We start from the raw sequence: 17,116 nt of genomic DNA, 5'->3' as shown, positions 1-17,116 counted from the left end.
ACTTCTATTCCGTCATTGAATCTTAACAAGCTTCTACAAGTTGTGGTGTACATTTATATACTTTTCCCACTTTCCTGCCTCAGCATAGATGAGGTGTTATTGATCTATTTATTTGGAACATAACAAACATTTCACATTTAAAAATGCCAGAATGTAGAAGATGGACATTAGTACAAGGGTTCTGCAATGCAATATCACATATCAATAATAGTTCATATATGTCACACTATTGATATTCTGTGCTGAATTTATCAGGAGAGATCAGCTGGAAATGATCCCAGACAGGAGAAAATCTCCTTCTTGCTGGATCCATAACAAAAAGATCTGCTCACCAGTGATGAGAAAGACTGATTCATTCAAGGCGTCAGCTGTTTGTACTAAGGAGTATTAAGACTATACTTTCAGGGATCATTTCTATAGTTCTTGACTTGAGAAATGTGTTTCTAAAGTGTTTGGTCTCTCTACCCACGATGATGAGTCATGATATTCCCTCCTGAGCGTGAAGCAGACAGAGAGTAATGATTCAGTTCATACACTCTCTGTCATTGATGAATGTTCTTTGCTCCCTTCATGGAGTAATGATGGAGGGAATATGATCAGAGTGGTAGTAGTAGCTGGTTAAATATCAATAAATCAGAAGATAGTTTCTGAGTTCAGCTTTAAATCAAACTTGCAACATTAAAGGAACTTTGTCTTTCTTAATTGTCATCTAAAGTACTTTGGAAGCAGAATATAGAACACTATTAGTAGTAAATACAAAACAAACAGCTTGTACTGTATTTCTCACTTATAAGTTGGTGTTGGTGGAAATAATATACAGAACACATATAGAACCTCATTAAACTAAAGAAAACCATTTTTAAGAATAATAAATAAAGCTTCTTTGGGAAAACCACAAATAAACTATTTATAGAATCTTCTCGATTAACATTTGTAGATATTGTATACTTAAAAACATTAGGAATAGTATTTCAATCGAAAAATAAAAGTCTTCCCAGTATTAAAGTTTTCTTTCAATTAACATAAAATAATTATTTTAATTTAAGAGGATTGGGTATCTTTGTACGAGAACTAATGTTAAATATAGATGTTTAATTTTTGCTCATATTATGGAATGTACTTCACAACGACTTGAGGTTGTGTAAATCTGTTGTGCTTCAAAAAAAAACATTGAAATCTAAAATAATTCATGGTTACAATGAAAAATTACTGAAATCAGAAATGATTCAGAAGAATAAATTAGAGTAAGTTTTTAGGTTTTCTTTTTATCTTCTTTTCTATTATAATATGATTTGTTTAGTTATTTTCTGTTAGTTTTTTCTCTTGTATCACTGGCGTCCTGGGTAACTATGGATTTCTAAAGGAAAAGCAAACATGAGCCTTGACTTCAGCCTTGATCCATTTCAGATACAGAAATTGTTTTATTTTATGTGAAAGAAAATCATGCGAACAAACAAAAAGGTGAAATTCAGGCAAAACTAAAACAAAGATATGAACTTTTTACAACAATAAGCATGATTCACACAAACATGTACACGTGCACACAGACACTCAATAAAATGAGAAAAGGTAGAGCGCCCAAGTTAGCATGGCTAGCATGTTAGCTCATATCGATGCTAACTAGCCTGTCAGGTAGCTACATCACCGTGAAGCACTGAGCAGGGAGCGTCTCCATGGCAACAGAAGCTGATCTCCTTTAATCTCCTCCGTGAGGCGCCTCTCTCGTCCGCTTTGTGTGGGACATTTGTTCCCGTCAATAAAAAGGAGAGTCCAGTCGAGTGAAGCTGAGGAGGAACGAGTGGAAAAAAGACTAAAGTACTTTGACAAGGAACTCAGATCAAAACTTGGAGAAATTACTGACGTAGAGTTTGCTGGTAATAGGCCGTAAGGTGAACCACGAAAAGTCTTTCAGAAATTGAATTCCGTTCCGACGTCTGCGAACTACACAATCTTTGGTTCATAAAAAGAAGGAGTTATGTTAAGCTTACATCTAAAAGTTCGTCGCAAAAAATCCTGCCGATTATTTACGGCGAGGCATTTTATACAGAACTAGTGTCTTCACGGCGTAATAACATTTTAGTCCGCGAGAGGTGCCACGGTTGACACGTGATTGTTCTAGACCAATAGGAGAGCCGAATTTGATCAACACAAGCCAAGATGGCAGCGTCCGGCGTTTCGTCGAGTAGTACGGAAGAAGAGGAAAACTTACCAGAAAGTGGTAAAACAGCAAATTCTTCGGGACATAAACGGTGCTATATGCACATAGCATCAGTGAAACATGAAAAAGGTCAGGATTTCACAATCGCACGCTGGGATACTTACAGGAACAGCCTACGACGGTGGCTCGAGTTGAGGGGTGAGTGCCGAGACGTAGCTGAAAGCTACAAACATTGCCTTGATTTGGATTTTGAAAACATTCCCGAGGACGCTGCCTTCCACCCTACTTGTTATCGAAGGTTTATTGACAAGAATGCGATTGCAAAAGTGGAAAACCGTCTCGCGCGTGAGAGAGAGAGAGGAGATGACACGGAAAGCTCCTTAAGAAGCGAGGCCACCCCATCGACATCGAGCAGAACGACTCCGAGCCCTACAAATCCGACAAAAAGACTTAGATCCAGGTCAGACCTGAGGTCTTGTGTCAAGCAAAAGATAGGTGCTCCATCACCCGCTGGACATGGTTGGCATCTGGAAAATGGAAACCTACAAGTCACATGGATGACAAGAAATCCAGCCCCTGACAGTGTTTTGCATGTGATACATTGCAGTTGCAAAGAGAGTGCCTGTGAGACGGGCAGATGTTCATGTGTCTCTGCAGGACTCTGTTGCACAGACTTATGCAGGTGTTGCCACTGCTCAAATACAAAAGAAATCGAGGAGAAGGAAGATGACAACTGTCCTGACACTGACAGTGAGGACTAGCATGTTGGCAATTGTCTGAGAATTGTAGGCTATTGCATTGATTACATTGGTAACATTAGCATTCATTTTCGTATGCTGTTATATATATTGTAAATATGTATATATGTTTTCCATGCAGATTATTTTATGCTTAATCATTTTTGTATTTAGTTATGAGTGAATAAATGAAGGAATTAATAAATGAATGGTCCTTGTCATTGATCTACAATTATTGCCCTTTATTGATCAAAACGACATGAACATTAAAATTTCACCTTATTGTCTATTTGCCTCATTGTTCTTCTTGGAGGCGGTTATGTATAAAGCACTGTTTAGTATCCATTTGACCCGCTTTAGAAGACTTTTGGTAGAATTCCTCTCTCTCTCTCTCTATATATATATATTTGGTTTTTTTTTATTGAATAAATTTTACAAAACGAACAAGGTATACGTTCCTGTGCAACAGCACATCAAGTACAAAGGGACAGCACAACAATACAGCAATATATCGAATACAGCTTGAAAATAACAAAATAATAACACTACTGTAGTAGTAGGAAGAATAAATAAATAAAAATAAGTCAGCAATAGGTACAACAAGGATGATAGATAAAATAAAATAATAGAATTCCTCTATGTGGGTGATGTTGAATAAAGCTATCGACGTCGCCATGTTCCGGGCTGTTGTCATAATGGAGCTACGCGATTGGTCTAGCACGATCACGTGACGAGCCGTGCCACCACAATCTTATTACGCTCTGAAGAATCTAGTTCGACATGAAATGCCTCGCCGTAAATAATCGGCAGGTTTTTTTGCGACGAACTTTTGGTTGTATACTTAACAGAAGTCGTTCTTTTTTATGAGCTAAAGATTGTGTAGTTCGCAGACGTCGGAGCGAGATGAAACGATAACAGGGTTCACCTTACGGCCTATAATGTGGTTTGTTGCTTTTGGTGAGACGAGACGTTTCTATAGATTGTTGTTGTTGCTTTGACTCACCAGTGATGAGAAAGACTGATTCATTCAAGGCCTCTGCTGTTTGTACTAAGGAGCATTAAGACTATACTTTCAGGGATCATTTCTATAGTTCTTGACTTGAGAAATGTGTTTCTAAAGTGTTTGGTCTCTCTACCCACGATGATGAGTCATGATATTCCCTCCTGAGCGTGAAGCAGAAAGAGAGTAATGATTCAGTTCATACACTCTCTGTCATTGATGAATGTTCTTTACTTCCTTCATGGAGTAATGATGGAGGGAATATGATCAGAGTGGTGGAGTGTCTCTGAAATCAAGAATAGAAACTGACCTAATCATAATACTGGTGCATCTATTAGTTAATAATAACACTGACATTTCAAACTTCCACTACAACCCATAAGCCAGTCATTCCTAAAGTGTGGTATGAGTACCACTAGCTCCCTCTAGTGGTATGCCAAAGGGTAACTGACATAATTATAAAAGTGCTGACATCAACAGTTATGCAAGGCCGCAGGCAAGAATTGATGGCAAGAGGTGGGGGTTTTTAACCCTTTGGGCCCTAAAGCTCATTTTGACTGTTTTCACTGTGGTTGCTTTTACCTTCATATTTCACTATATAAAGTGTTTTTCTTGAAAATTTGGTACCGGCTCCTGAACTAATCAGTTGCGGGGTGACAGGCTGTGCCAGTCGGCTGATGGTGGGCCTCTCCGCCTGTACAGCTCCGGACAACGTTTCTGAACATGAATTTCCAAGAATTCCTCCCCTGTACCATGAATAACGACATATACAATCGAGTTCTTATAAAAGATAAAGTTTTTATGTGAAAACGGTTATTCAGCGGTGCTTTCTGTGGACTGACCCCAACAAAAGGACCTCATTTCTGGGTTTGCGTCACGGCAACCCACGGTAGAGCGTTTATACCCTAACTTAGTGTGTACTGCACCTGAAAACACAGGATTTAGCAGCTCTGTGAGAAAAGGCCTATCTAAGCTGATTCTTGTGAAAAAAGTGAAGTATTTTGTGTGTAAAATGACTTTTCACGTCGAGTCCCGGAGGTTAGCGGGTGGCTAAGCGTACCATTACGGGTGATCGTGACACGAAGTGCCGCCGCCGCCGTCATGCTGCCGTAACGCTGCCGCCGTAACGCCGCCATCACGCTGCCCGCTGATTACTAATATGGATGAACTGGACGGTGGAAGAGGAGTTACTTCGATCACTTCTAAAGCCGTTATCTACTTGATAATGTTTATCGTCTGAAATACTCAGTCCGTGAATAAAACATAATTTCCAGAAATACCAGCCATGTTTCATTTTCGATTGACTCAAGCGGGGCCATGTGACACGAGAAGGGAGGGGGGATCCCAGATCTATAGTAGAATGATAGAGAGACATTCGCTAGAATCCATTGACCATCTTTTTTATCATAGTTTTATTTTAATCTGATTGTTCTTCCTGTGTGTGTGTGTGTGTGTGTGTGTGTGTGTGTGTGTGTGTGTGTGTGTGTGTGTGTGTGTGTGTGTGTGTGTGTGTGTGTGTGTGTGTGTTTCAGAAAGCAGCCATACAGCAGTGTCTGAAGTTCAGTCAACCTGTTTTGATTTTTTTTAATCAAGTACAGTACATCCTTTACTTAACATTTAAGTACAGTACAGTTTTATTTAACTTTTCTGTGCAATATATTTTAATTGAATCATTATTTAAGTACAGTCTTTTATTTTCCTATATTTAAGCGTAGTGTTACTGATCTAACTGTGTAAAATGTTACAATGGCTGACAATATTAAATATACTTCTTTAGGAGTAAAACCTCTGCCTTGTTTTTGATGAACGCCTCGGCTCACTAGGCTGTATACTACTGTATAGTGTTGGTCGTTATGGTGGTACTTGGAGAGCCAAGTATTTTCTGGGTGGTACTTGGTGTAAAACGTTTGAGAACCACTGCCATAAGCTATTCTGCAGATTATTTGGCACATGTCCATATCCATCCATAATAATGGACATTTGTTCAAACACCATCTAATGTTGGAACAAAATAAAATTAATAGAAATAAATGTAAATATTTTGAAGGCAGCTCTTTTCTACGGTCGTGAATCACTCTTCATTACTGAACATCTTCACTTAATCTTAATTATTATGTGAATTCTGCAACTTCTATTCAGTCATTGAATCTTAACAAGCTTCTACAAGTTGTGGTGTACATTTATATACTTTTCCCACTTTCCTGCCTCAGCATAGATGAGGTGTTATTGATCTATTTATTTGGAACATAACAAACATTTCACATTTAAAAATGCCAGAATGTAGAAGATGGACATTAGTACAAGGGTTCTGCAATGCAATATCACATATCAATAATAGTTCATATATGTCACACTATTGATATTCTGTGCTGAATTTATCAGGAGAGATCAGCTGGAAATGATCCCAGACAGGAGAAAATCTCCTTCTTGCTGGATCCATAACAAAAAGATCTGCTCACCAGTGATGAGAAAGACTGATTCATTCAAGGCCTCTGCTGTTTGTACTAAGGAGTATTAAGACTATACTTTCAGGGATCATTTCTATAGTTCTTGACTTGAGAAATTTGTTTCTAAAGTGTTTGGTCTCTCTACCCACGATGATGAGTCGTGATATTTCCTCCTGAGCGTGAAGCGGGCAGAGAGTAATGATTCAGTTCATACACTCTCTGTCATTGATGAACGTTCTTTACTCCCTTCATGGAGTAATGATGGAGGGAATATGATCAGAGTGGTAGTAGTAGCTGGTTAAATATCAATAAATCAGAAGATAGTTTCTGAGTTCAGCTTTAAATCAAACTTGCAACATTAAAGGAACTTTGTCTTTCTTAATTGTCATCTAAAGTACTTTGGAAGCAGAATATAGAACACTATTAGTAGTAAATACAAAACAAACAGCTTGTACTGTATTTCTCACTTGTAAGTTGGTGTTGGTGGAAATAATATACAGAACACATATAGAACCTCATTAAACTAAAGAAAACCGTTTTTAAGAATAATAAATAAAGCTTCTTTGGGAAAACCACAAATAAACTATTTATAGAATCTTCTCGATTAACATTTGTAGATATTGTATACTTAAAAACATTAGGAATAGTATTTCAATCAAAATATAAAAGTCTTCCCAGTATTAAAGTTTTCTTTCAATTAACATAAAATAATTATTTTAATTTAAGAGGATTGGGTATCTTTGTACGAGAACTAATGTTAAATATAGATGTTTAATTTTTGCTCATATTATGGAATGTACTTCACAACGACTTGAGGTTGTGTAAATCTGTTGTGCTTCAAAAAAAACATTGAAATCTAAAATAATTCATGGTTACAATGAAAAATTACTGAAATCAGAAATGATTCAGAAGAATAAATTAGAGTAAGTTTTTATTTAGGTTTTCTTTTTATCTTCTTTTCTATTATAATATGATTTGTTTAGTTATTTTCTGTTAGTTTTTTCTCTTGTATCACTGGCGTCCTGGGTAACTATGGATTTCTAAAGGAAAAGCAAACATGAGCCTTGACTTCAGCCTTGATCCATTTCAGATAGAGAAATTGTTTTATTTTATGTGAAAGAAAATCATGCGAACCTATATTTAAGCGTAGTGTTACTGATCTAACTGTGTAAAATGTTACAATGGCTGACAATATTAAATATACTTCTTTAGGAGTAAAACCTCTGCCTTGTTTTTGATGAACGCCTCGGCTCACTAGGCTGTATACTACTGTATAGTGTTGGTCGTTATGGTGGTACTTGGAGAGCCAAGTATTTTCTGGGTGGTACTTGGTGTAAAACGTTTGAGAACCACTGCCATAAGCTATTCTGCAGATTATTTGGCACGTGTCCATATCCATCCATAATAATGGACATTTGTTCAAACACCATCTAATGTTGGAACAAAATAAAGTTAATAGAAATAAATGTAAATATTTTGAAGGCAGCTCTTTTCTACGGTCGTGAATCACTCTTCATTACTGAACATCTTCACTTAATCTTAATTATTATGTGAATTCTGCAACTTCTATTCAGTCATTGAATCTTAACAAGCTTCTACAAGTTGTGGTGTACATTTATATACTTTTCCCACTTTCCTGCCTCAGCATTGATGAGGTGTTATTGATCTATTTATTTGGAACATAACAAACATTTCACATTTAAAAATGCCAGAATGTAGAAGATGGACATTAGTACAAGGGTTCTGCAATGCAATATCACATATCAATAATAGTTCATATATGTCACACTATTGATATTCTGTGCTGAATTTATCAGGAGAGATCAGCTGGAAATGATCCCAGACAGGAGAAAATCTCCTTCTTGCTGGATCCATAACAAAAAGATCTGCTCACCAGTGATGAGAAAGACTGATTCATTCAAGGCCTCTGCTGTTTGTACTAAGGAGTATTAAGACTATACTTTCAGGGATCATTTCTATAGTTCTTGACTTGAGAAATGTGTTTCTAAAGTGTTTGGTCTCTCTACCCACGATGATGAGTCATGATATTCCCTCCTGAGCGTGAAGCAGACAGAGAGTAATGATTCAGTTCATACACTCTCTGTCATTGATGAACGTTCTTTACTTCCTTCATGGAGTAATGATGGAGGGAATATGATCAGAGTGGTAGTAGTAGCTGGTTAAATATCAATAAATCAGAAGATAGTTTCTGAGTTCAGCTTTAAATCAAACTTGCAACATTAAAGGAACTTTGTCTTTCTTAATTGTCATCTAAAGTACTTTGGAAGCAGAATATAGAACACTATTAGTAGTAAATACAAAACAAACAGCTTGTACTGTATTTCTCACTTATAAGTTGGTGTTGGTGGAAATAATATACAGAACACATATAGAACCTCATTAAACTAAAGAAAACCATTTTTAAGAATAATAAATAAAGCTTCTTTGGGAAAACCACAAATAAACTATTTATAGAATCTTCTCGATTAACATTTGTAGGTATTGTATACTTAAAAACATTAGGAGTAGTATTTCAATCAAAATATAAAAGTCTTCCCAGTATTAAAGTTTTCTTTCAATTAACATAAAATAATTATTTTAATTTAAGAGGATTGGGTATCTTTGTACGAGAACTAATGTTAAATATAGATGTTTAATTTTTGCTCATATTATGGAATGTACTTCACAACGACTTGAGGTTGTGTAAATCTGTTGTGCTTCAAAAAAAATCATTGAAATCTAAAATAATTCATGGTTACAATGAAAAATTACTGAAATCAGAAATGATTCAGAAGAATAAATTAGAGTAAGTTTTTAGGTTTTCTTTTTATCTTCTTTTCTATTATAATATGATTTGTTTAGTTATTTTCTGTTAGTTTTTTCTCTTGTATCACTGGCGTCCTGGGTAACTATGGATTTCTAAAGGAAAAGCAAACATGAGCCTTGACTTCAGCCTTGATCCATTTCAGATACAGAAATTGTTTTATTTTATGTGAAAGAAAATCATGCGAACAAACAAAAAGGTGAAATTCAGGCAAAACTAAAACAAAGATATGAACTTTTTACAACAATAAGCATGATTCACACAAACATGTACACGTGCACACAGACACTCAATAAAATGAGAAAAGGTAGAGCGCCCAAGTTAGCATGGCTAGCATGTTAGCTCATATCGATGCTAACTAGCCTGTCAGGTAGCTACATCACCGTGAAGCACTGAGCAGGGAGCGTCTCCATGGCAACAGAAGCTGATCTCCTTTAATCTCCTCCGTGAGGCGCCTCTCTCGTCCGCTTTGTGTGGGACATTTGTTCCCGTCAATAAAAAGGAGAGTCCAGTCGAGTGAAGCTGAGGAGGAACGAGTGGAAAAAAGACTAAAGTACTTTGACAAGGAACTCAGATCAAAACTTGGAGAAATTACTGACGTAGAGTTTGCTGGTAATGTGGTTTGTTGCTTTTGGTGAGACGAGACGTTTCTATAGATTGTTGTTGTTGCTTTGACTCACCAGTGATGAGAAAGACTGATTCATTCAAGGCCTCTGCTGTTTGTACTGAGGAGCATTGAGACTATACTTTCAGGGATCATTTCTATAGTTCTTGACTTGAGAAATGTGTTTCTAAAGTGTTTGGTCTCTCTACCCACGATGATGAGTCATGATGTTCCCTCCTGAATGTGAAGCAGACAGAGAGTAATGATTCAGTTCATACACTCTCTGTCATTGATGAACGTTCTTTACTTCCTTCATGGAGTAATGATGGAGGGAATATGATCAGAGTGGTGGAGTGTCTCTGAAATCAAGAATAGAAACTGACCTAATCATAATACTGGTGCATCTATTAGTTAATAATAACACTGACATTTCAAACTTCCACTACAACCCATAAGCCAGTCATTCCTAAAGTGTGGTATGAGTACCACTAGCTCCCTCTAGTGGTATGCCAAAGGGTAACTGACATAATTATAAAAGCGCTGACATCAACAGTTATGCAAGAATTGATGGCAAGAGGTGGGGGTTTTTAACCCTTTGGGCCCTAAAGCTCATTTTGACTGTTTTCACTGTGGTTGCTTTTACCTTCATATTTCACTATATAAAGTGTTTTTCTTGAAAATTTGGTCCCGGCTCCTGAACTAATCAGTTGCGAGGTGACAGGCTGTTCCAGTCGGCTGATGGTGGGCCTCTCCGCCTGTACAGCTCCGGACAACGTTTCTGAACATGAATTTCCAAGAATTCCTCCCCTGTACCATGAATAACGACATATACAATCGAGTTCTTATAAAAGATAAAGTTTTTATGTGAAAACGGTTATTCAGCGGTGCTTTCTGTGGACTGACCCCGACAAAAGGACCTCATTTCTGGGTTTGCGTCACGGCAACCCACGGTAGAGCGTTTATACCCTAACTTAGTGTGTACTGCACCTGAAAACACAGGATTTAGCAGCTCTGTGAGAAAAGGCCTATCTAAGCTGATTCTTGTGAAAAAAGTGAAGTATTTTGTGTGTAAAATGACTTTTCACGTCGAGTCCCGGAGGTTAGCGGGTGGCTAAGCGTACCATTACGGGTGATCGTGACACGAAGTGCCGCCGCCGCCGTCATGCTGCCGTCACGCTGCCGTAACGCTGCCGCCGTAACGCCGCCGTCACGCTGCCTGCTGATTACTAATATGGATGAACTGGACGGTGGAAGAGGAGTTACTTCGATCACTTCTAAAGCCGTTATCTACTTCATAATGTTTATCGTCTGAAATACTCAGTCCGTGAATAAAACATCATTTCCAGAAATGCCAGCCATGTTTCATTTTCGATTGGCTCAAGCGGGGCCATGTGACACGAGAAGGGAGGGGGGATCCCAGATCTATAGTAGAATGATAGAGAGACATTCGCTAGAATCCATTGACCATCTTTTTTATCATAGTTTTATTTTAATCTGATTGTTCTTCCTGTGTGTGTGTGTGTGTGTGTGTGTGTGTGTGTGTGTGTGTGTGTGTGTGTGTGTGTGTGTTTCAGAAAGCAGCCATACAGCAGTGTCTGAAGTTCAGTCAGCCTGTTTTGATTTTTTTTAATCAAGTACAGTACATCCTTTACTTAACATTTAAGTACAATACAGTTTTATTTAACTTTTCTGTGCAATATATTTTAATTGAATCATTATTTAAGTACAGTCTTTTATTTTCCTATATTTAAGCGTAGTGTTACTGATCTAACTGTGTAAAATGTTACAATGGCTGACAATATTAAATATACTTCTTTAGGAGTAAAACCTCTGCCTTGTTTTTGATGAACGCCTCGGCTCACTAGGCTGTATACTACTGTATAGTGTTGGTCGTTATGGTGGTACTTGGAGAGCCAAGTATTTTCTGGGTGGTACTTGGTGTAAAACGTTTGAGAACCACTGCCATAAGCTATTCTGCAGATTATTTGGCACGTGTCCATATCCATCCATAATAATGGACATTTGTTCAAACACCATCTAATGTTGGAACAAAATAAAGTTAATAGAAATAAATGTAAATATTTTGAAGGCAGCTCTTTTCTACGGTCGTGAATCACTCTTCATTACTGAACATCTTCACTTAATCTTAATTATTATGTGAATTCTGCAAACTTCTATTTAGTCATTGAATCTTAACAAGCTTCTACAAGTTGTGGTGTACATTTATATACTTTTCCCACTTTCCTGCCTCAGCATTGATGAGGTGTTATTGATCTATTTATTTGGAACATAACAAACATTTCACATTTAAAAATGCCAGAATGTAGAAGATGGACATTAGTACAAGGGTTCTGCAATGCAATATCACATATCAATAATAGTTCATATATGTCACACTATTGATATTCTGTGCTGAATTTATCAGGAGAGATCAGCTGGAAATGATCCCAGACAGGAGAAAATCTCCTTCTTGCTGGATCCATAACAAAAAGATCTGCTCACCAGTGATGAGAAAGACTGATTCATTCAAGGCGTCAGCTGTTTGTACTAAGGAGTATTAAGACTATACTTTCAGGGATCATTTCTATAGTTCTTGACTTGAGAAATGTGTTTCTAAAGTGTTTGGTCTCTCTACCCACGATGATGAGTCATGATATTCCCTCCTGAGCGTGAAGCAGACAGAGAGTAATGATTCAGTTCATACACTCTCTGTCATTGGTGAACGTTCTTTGCTCCCTTCATGGAGTAATGATGGAGGGAATATGATCAGAGTGGTAGTAGTAGCTGGTTAAATATCAATAAATCAGAAGATAGTTTCTGAGTTCAGCTTTAAATCAAACTTGCAACATTAAAGGAACTTTGTCTTTCTTAATTGTCATCTAAAGTACTTTGGAAGCAGAATATAGAACACTATTAGTAGTAAATACAAAACAAACAGCTTGTACTGTATTTCTCACTTATAAGTTGGTGTTGGTGGAAATAATATACAGAACACATATAGAACCTCATTAAACTAAAGAAAACCATTTTTAAGAATAATAAATAAAGCTTCTTTGGGAAAACCACAAATAAACTATTTATAGAATCTTCTCGATTAACATTTGTAGATATTGTATACTTAAAAACATTAGGAATAGTATTTCAATCGAAAAATAAAAGTCTTCCCAGTATTAAAGTTTTCTTTCAATTAACATAAAATAATTATTTTAATTTAAGAGGATTGGGTATCTTTGTACGAGAACTAATGTTAAATATAGATGTTTAATTTTTGCTCATATTATGGAATGTACTTCACAACGACTTGAGGTTGTGTAAATCTGTTGTGCTTCAAAAAAAAACATTGAAATCTAAAATAATTCATGGTTACAATGAAAAATTACTGAAATCAGAAATGATTCAGAAGAATAAATTAGAGTAAGTTTTTAGGTTTTCTTTTTATCTTCTTTTCTATTATAATATGATTTGTTTAGTTATTTTCTGTTAGTTTTTTCTCTTGTATCACTGGCGTCCTGGGTAACTATGGATTTCTAAAGGAAAAGCAAACATGAGCCTTGACTTCAGCCTTGATCCATTTCAGATACAGAAATTGTTTTATTTTATGTGAAAGAAAATCATGCGAACAAACAAAAAGGTGAAATTCAGGCAAAACTAAAACAAAGATATGAACTTTTTACAACAATAAGCATGATTCACACAAACATGTACACGTGCACACAGACACTCAATAAAATGAGAAAAGGTAGAGCGCCCAAGTTAGCATGGCTAGCATGTTAGCTCATATCGATGCTAACTAGCCTGTCAGGTAGCTACATCACCGTGAAGCACTGAGCAGGGAGCGTCTCCATGGCAACAGAAGCTGATCTCCTTTAATCTCCTCCGTGAGGCGCCTCTCTCGTCCGCTTTGTGTGGGACATTTGTTCCCGTCAATAAAAAGTAGAGTCCAGTCGAGTGAAGCTGAGGAGGAACGAGTGGAAAAAAGACTAAAGTACTTTGACAAGGAACTCAGATCAAAACTTGGAGAAATTACTGACGTAGAGTTTGCTGGTAATAGGCCGTAAGGTGAACCACGAAAAGTCTTTCAGAAATTGAATTCCGTTCCGACGTCTGCGAACTACACAATCTTTGGTTCATAAAAAGAAGGAGTTATGTTAAGCTTACATCTAAAAGTTCGTCGCAAAAAATCCTGCCGATTATTTACGGCGAGGCATTTTATACAGAACTAGTGTCTTCACGGCGTAATAACATTTTAGTCCGCGAGAGGTGCCACGGTTGACACGTGATTGTTCTAGACCAATAGGAGAGCCGAATTTGATCAACACAAGCCAAGATGGCAGCGTCCGGCGTTTCGTCGAGTAGTACGGAAGAAGAGGAAAACTTACCAGAAAGTGGTAAAACAGCAAATTCTTCGGGACATAAACGGTGCTATATGCACATAGCATCAGTGAAACATGAAAAAGGTCAGGATTTCACAATCGCACGCTGGGATACTTACAGGAACAGCCTACGACGGTGGCTCGAGTTGAGGGGTGAGTGCCGAGACGTAGCTGAAAGCTACAAACATTGCCTTGATTTGGATTTTGAAAACATTCCCGAGGACGCTGCCTTCCACCCTACTTGTTATCGAAGGTTTATTGACAAGAATGCGATTGCAAAAGTGGAAAACCGTCTCGCGCGTGAGAGAGAGAGAGGAGATGACACGGAAAGCTCCTTAAGAAGCGAGGCCACCCCATCGACATCGAGCAGAACGACTCCGAGCCCTACAAATCCGACAAAAAGACTTAGATCCAGGTCAGACCTGAGGTCTTGTGTCAAGCAAAAGATAGGTGCTCCATCACCCGCTGGACATGGTTGGCATCTGGAAAATGGAAACCTACAAGTCACATGGATGACAAGAAATCCAGCCCCTGACAGTGTTTTGCATGTGATACATTGCAGTTGCAAAGAGAGTGCCTGTGAGACGGGCAGATGTTCATGTGTCTCTGCAGGACTCTGTTGCACAGACTTATGCAGGTGTTGCCACTGCTCAAATACAAAAGAAATCGAGGAGAAGGAAGATGACAACTGTCCTGACACTGACAGTGAGGACTAGCATGTTGGCAATTGTCTGAGAATTGTAGGCTATTGCATTGATTACATTGGTAACATTAGCATTCATTTTCGTATGCTGTTATATATATTGTAAATATGTATATATGTTTTCCATGCAGATTATTTTATGCTTAATCATTTTTGTATTTAGTTATGAGTGAATAAATGAAGGAATTAATAAATGAATGGTCCTTGTCATTGATCTACAATTATTGCCCTTTATTGATCAAAACGACATGAACATTAAAATTTCACCTTATTGTCTATTTGCCTCATTGTTCTTCTTGGAGGCGGTTATGTATAAAGCACTGTTTAGTATCCATTTGACCCGCTTTAGAAGACTTTTGGTAGAATTCCTCTCTCTCTCTCTCTATATATATATATTTGGTTTTTTTTTATTGAATAAATTTTACAAAACGAACAAGGTATACGTTCCTGTGCAACAGCACATCAAGTACAAAGGGACAGCACAACAATACAGCAATATATCGAATACAGCTTGAAAATAACAAAATAATAACACTACTGTAGTAGTAGGAAGAATAAATAAATAAAAATAAGTCAGCAATAGGTACAACAAGGATGATACATAAAATAAAATAATAGAATTCCTCTATGTGGGTGATGTTGAATAAAGCTATCGACGTCGCCATGTTCCGGGCTGTTGTCATAATGGAGCTACGCGATTGGTCTAGCACGATCACGTGACGAGCCGTGCCACCACAATCTTATTACGCTCTGAAGAATCTAGTTCGACATGAAATGCCTCGCCGTAAATAATCGGCAGGTTTTTTTGCGACGAACTTTTGGTTGTATACTTAACAGAAGTCGTTCTTTTTTATGAGCTAAAGATTGTGTAGTTCGCAGACGTCGGAGCGAGATGAAACGATAACAGGGTTCACCTTACGGCCTATAATGTGGTTTGTTGCTTTTGGTGAGACGAGACGTTTCTATAGATTGTTGTTGTTGCTTTGACTCACCAGTGATGAGAAAGACTGATTCATTCAAGGCCTCTGCTGTTTGTACTAAGGAGCATTAAGACTATACTTTCAGGGATCATTTCTATAGTTCTTGACTTGAGAAATGTGTTTCTAAAGTGTTTGGTCTCTCTACCCACGATGATGAGTCATGATATTCCCTCCTGAGCGTGAAGCAGAAAGAGAGTAATGATTCAGTTCATACACTCTCTGTCATTGATGAATGTTCTTTACTTCCTTCATGGAGTAATGATGGAGGGAATATGATCAGAGTGGTGGAGTGTCTCTGAAATCAAGAATAGAAACTGACCTAATCATAATACTGGTGCATCTATTAGTTAATAATAACACTGACATTTCAAACTTCCACTACAACCCATAAGCCAGTCATTCCTAAAGTGTGGTATGAGTACCACTAGCTCCCTCTAGTGGTATGCCAAAGGGTAACTGACATAATTATAAAAGTGCTGACATCAACAGTTATGCAAGGCCGCAGGCAAGAATTGATGGCAAGAGGTGGGGGTTTTTAACCCTTTGGGCCCTAAAGCTCATTTTGACTGTTTTCACTGCGGTTGCTTTTACCTTCATATTTCACTATATAAAGTGTTTTTCTTGAAAATTTGGTCCCGGCTCCTGAACTAATCAGTTGCGGGGTGACAGGCTGTGCCAGTCGGCTGATGGTGGGCCTCTCCGCCTGTACAGCTCCGGACAACGTTTCTGAACATGAATTTCCAAGAATTCCTCCCCTGTACCATGAATAACGACATATACAATCGAGTTCTTATAAAAGATAAAGTTTTTATGTGAAAACGGTTATTCAGCGGTGCTTTCTGTGGACTGACCCCGACAAAAGGACCTCATTTCTGGGTTTGCGTCACGGCAACCCACGGTAGAGCGTTTATACCCTAACTTAGTGTGTACTGCACCTGAAAACACAGGATTTAGCAGCTCTGTGAGAAAAGGCCTATCTAAGCTGATTCTTGTGAAAAAAGTGAAGTATTTTGTGTGTAAAATGACTTTTCACGTCGAGTCCCGGAGGTTAGCGGGTGGCTAAGCGTACCATTACGGGTGATCGTGACACGAAGTGCCGCCGCCGCCGTAACGCTGCCGTAACGCTGCCGTAACGCTGCCGCCGTAACGCCGCCGTCACGCTGCCCGCTGATTACTAATATGGATGAACTGGACGGTGGAAGAGGAGTTACTTCGATCACTTCTAAAGCCGTTATCTACTTGATAATGTTTATCGTCTGAAATACTCAGTCCGTGAATAAAACATAATTT

This window comes from Lipophrys pholis (assembly GCF_963383615.2).
Source record: "Lipophrys pholis genome assembly, chromosome: 5".
NCBI classification, from domain to species: domain Eukaryota; kingdom Metazoa; phylum Chordata; class Actinopteri; order Blenniiformes; family Blenniidae; genus Lipophrys; species Lipophrys pholis.
Note: the sequence above shows the minus strand (reverse complement) of the source record.